Raw genomic sequence first — 4,863 nt, forward strand, 5'->3', positions numbered from 1 at the left:
CTCATGTAATCTCTAGAGCTACAAGTAATATACGAAGCGATTTATTTCAAATTTAGTGTTTCGGCTATAGGTGCCGCCATTTTCGGGTAAAAAAACCCAGTTTTGTTGTTGTTGTCAAAAAAGATCTATTAGTAAAACCGGTAATAAAAATTTCAATGGAAATGCTGAACCGGGCTTATATAGGGCGTAAAAAAATGATAAAAAAATCATATAGAAAATAATAATTTAAATAAAACGAATTCACAAATAGATGAACTTGTCAATAAACTTTAGATTTAACGAAAAAAATCAGCGACTTTACTATAAAAACAAAAAAGTTAGATGGGGTATTTTGAATTTTTATGATTTTCAAACTTTGTTGAGCTATACCAGCAAACGGAAGTAAGCAAAACTGCCTGCTCCAGGGGGAAATGAAAGCCAGGGTAGTAGAGGGGGGATTCATACTGAGAATGATGCAATTATGAAGCCGAAAACCGGTTTTTTTTTTCATTTTCTGGAACTGGGTTTTAATGCCCGGTTCGGCACTAATGGGTTAATCCAAAGTGAGTATATTTCATTGACATATATTTATAGTACATACAATGTAGTGCTAGTATGTATTAGTGTAATATTTATTTAAAGTGATCAGTAAGTAAATAAAAAGTATTTATTTAAAGGGATCAGTAAGCAAATAAAAAAACACACGGGTTGAGCTGGGGGAGGGCAGGACATGGCTTATTCTAGTATACATTTTAAAAATGAAAGGGGGGGGGGGAATTGTTTGCCGCTCGTTGTCTTTATGACAGCGGCAACAATTTCCATTCTTTAATTAGTCGGGAATTATTGGAGGAAAATAATTTTACCTACTGGCCATTAGAAGCTCAGGCCTTAAGCGTAAATTTAGAACCAGTCAAAATAATTGGTAAAATAAGTCTCAGGTTTAAGTTAGATAAATCAAAGAAAGTTTTTGTTGAAACTTTCTATATCCCTGAAACCACAAGCAAGATTGTTAATTTGGGCTTGCGTTTTTTGCAACAAAATAGAATAAATTTATTGTTTGATACAAATGAGATCAGAGTTGAGGGGGAGCATTTTAAACTACCATCGGATAATTTGGGGGAGGAGATTTGTGCAGAAATGGGGAAAATACCAAAGTTGCAAGAAACCATTAGAAATATTGATGTGGAAATACCAGGGATAAAAAATCACCAAAGTTCATCAAATCGGGTTTTAGGGGAGCAGAAATTTAATTTAACTTTATGTCAGGGGGCTAAAATAGTACCTGGGGGAACTACGCTGCTAGTTAGAGCTCCATCCGAAAAGTTCTTTTCTAAGGAGTGGTATATCTCTCCTAGAATAAATAAAATTTTGATTAATACTAGCCTCATGGTTTTAAAAGGGGTTTATAAGCCAAACTCTAATGGAACTTGCTTAATAAATTTGGTGAATCTAAGCGGGAAGGAGGTAAAATTGCAAAAAGGGATAAAAATTGCATTTGGGTTTAAATCAAATTATGAGAAAAATTCAGATGCTAATGACATAAACTCGTTATCTACAGATGATTTATTAGAAAGAATTCGTTTCTTAAGCAAAAATCTGAGATTGGATGTAAATGAAGTATTAAAAAATGACAGGGTTCTTAAGGGTAAATTAATTAAAGTGTGCTTGGATAATTTTCATATATTTTCAAAGGGTGACTGGGACATTGGCCACACTTCACTTTTAAACTTTAATATACAACTTCATCCAGGGGCGGTTCCAACAAAATCCCATGTTATACCCCTCAACCCCACCTACGAGAAAAGTCTTAGGGAACAATTAGATAATTGGCTAAAATCCGGGGTAATTAGCGAAGGTATATCAAATTTGTCCTCCCCCATCTTTGCTGTCAGAAAAAAGGGAGTCAATGGGAACCCTGGGATATTGAGGTTTGTGGTTGATTATAAGCTGTTAAACAACCAAACAATTAAAGTACAATGGCCTTTGCTGTTCATCCAAGATAATTTAGAAAGGTTGGGGGAAGGGCAGATTTTCAGCACACTTGATTTAACGCAAGCATACCACAGTATGCCAGTGGATGAAGAAAGTTGGCCTTACACCGCTTTCACGGCAAATAATAAACAATATCTTTTTAATCGACTCCTGTTTGGATTGTCTAATGCACCCAGCTACTTTTGTATGTTAATGCAGCGGGTTTTGAGCTTAAATAGGGAGTTGGAGCAATTCTCCTTGTCATATCTTGATGATATAATCATATTCTCTAAAGATATATCTTTGCATTTAGACCATAGTAAGAAAGTATTTAGGGTCTTGGGGATGGCTAATTTAAAACTTAATTTAAATAAATGTAATTTATTCACAGAGAAATGTCAATATCTTTGGCATATAATATCAAGGGAGGGTACACGAAGGGATATTTAGACATGGTAAAAAGGTGGGCAAAACCTAAGACGGGCAAAGACATGCAGCGCTTTTTAGGTTTTGCGGGGTACTATAGAGAGTATTTTAAAGAATATGCTAAACTGTGTCATAAATTGGATGGGTTGAGAAATAAAGAAACAATTGAATGGGATAATGAATTAAATAAAGAGTGGGACAATTTCAAGAATATGTTTAATGAGGCCATTTCTAAATCATATCCTCAATGGGAAAATTCCAATCCATTTGTATTTGATATTGACTACAGTAGCAACTACTATGCTGGTGTAATTTCTCAAAATCAAGGGGGGGTTGAACGGATAATAGGCATTGCCAACCGAAAGTGTAATGGGGCTGAAGGGGGGTACCCGGCCTGGAAGGGCGAGATGGCCTGTCTGGCCTTTGTAATCAAAAATATAAAAAAAAGAAATACAACAAACCTCCTAAACACAAAGCTATAATTACTCATTCAGCCAGGTATAATAGAGTATGGGGATGTGTATCCATCGACTTGATAGGCCCTTGGACGGAAGTAATGTTTCAGGGAAAAAGTGTGAAATTTGTACTGATCCTAGTCTGTCTTTATTCACGCTACGTTTTTGCCCATCCAATAGCAGACGCTACCACAGAAAGTACAGTAAAATGCCTATTGGAGGAATTTATTCCTAAGTATGGACTGCTTTCTGCTCTTAGGTCCGATAGGGGGACAAATTTCACATCACAGGTTTTTAGGTCTGTGATGCAGAGTATGGGGGTTAAAACTATACTAATACCTGCAAGGAATCCTAATTCAAACCCTGTGGAAAGGTATAATCAAGGGATATCTAACGCTATCAGGGCTGATACTAGCAGTGAGCCAAGGGATTGGGCAAAGAAAATTAAATTAGCAGCCTTTGTAATAAATATCAGTAAAAACAAAAGGACTGGCTATTCCCCATATTTTGTAGTTTTTGGTAGGCAACCCTTGCTACCACTAAACATATTATCACCTGTTGAACAAATATTAGCGGATGAATTAGATTGTAAGTCATATGTAACATTTATTGAAAAGGTGGAACAAATTATGTATAACATTGCTAGTAAGGAGCAGGCCTACTTTGAGTATGAGAACAAGGACAGGGGAGGTAGGGAGGACCTTGAAGTTAATGACATCGTGTACGCCTTTTTTGATATTGCAAAGGTGGGACTTTCAAGGAAATTGCAAAGTTTTTATGCAGGACCATTTATTGTAAGTCATAAATTTTCGGACATTTTATTTGAGATCACTCCAATTCATAATTGCAATGTAAAATCAAAACATGTTATCACCAGGGATAAATTGAGAAAAATTCATTCCAATGTCAAAGTATGTGGAGAAAAGTTGTCATTTAATGTATACCCTTTAGACCTAATCATACCATCAAATGAAATATTATTGTCATATTCAAGGCCTAACAACAACAAAACCTGGAAGTACAGGGATCAGGGAATAAAGATTTTGTAACATTTGACAAAATAGTTGACAACTCTGATTACGATGAGGGAGAAAGGGGGGGAGGTAACACAACATCTGACAGTAGCAATGAGCAGGGAGGAGAACAGGGTGATAACTTGGAGGAAAGTCAGGAAGGGAATTATAGCAATAACCAGGGAAAAGAACAGGGGGATGTATTTTCAGGAGAAGGTCATTCTTTTTGGGGAAATATAGATTTAAGTAGTATTCCTGGGGAGACCTCTTTTTGGTCACAAAAACCAATAGAATCCTCACCTGAAAAGCTTGTGTCCATACCTGAAAATAAAAAAGTTACTTTGCCAGGGTTTGTTTATAATTATATGCATGGGGAGAAACAAGGGGGTGAAACAGCAGTTAAAAATTATGGCACAAGATCTAAAAATTTACCCCAACATTATGAAATTCATCATACAAAAGAATATAAAAAGATAAATAAAGATAATTAATTGTTTAATTTTTGTTTCAGTTTGTCTAATCTTGTGGAGCACCCAATCAACATGTCGAGAAACAGATTTAACAGAGGTATAATTTTGTTTCTAATGTCAGTATGGCTTAATAGCGAGCAGAGTAAGGCCAATGAAATAAATGTTAGTGTGTTGAATTGCACGGGGGGAAACATTACTTTTAAAGCAAGCAATTGTGCAAGTGGGTTATTTAACGTTACCAAGGAGAATATAAATGTACACATTTTGCAAAGGGGAAAGAAGTGGTTGATACCCATTAATGTAAAAATAAATCAACAAGTAAAAGAATCATTCCTTATTAATGGAATGATAAAATTTCAAGACACATGGAGGGATGGTTTTAATCCACAATGCACGGGGAAGGGGCTTTTGGTGGGTAAAACTTTTATTCCAAATTCTTTCATTGATAATGAAATAACGTTCCATGTTAGAACTGTTGATTTATTACAAACTGAAAATGGGTGTATTTACAATGACATAATATTAGCCACTGACAATTAAACAAACAGG

Source organism: Acartia tonsa, chromosome 12 (genome assembly GCF_053477335.1).
Source record: "Acartia tonsa isolate MP-2025a chromosome 12, ASM5347733v1, whole genome shotgun sequence".
Lineage (NCBI taxonomy): Eukaryota > Metazoa > Arthropoda > Copepoda > Calanoida > Acartiidae > Acartia > Acartia tonsa.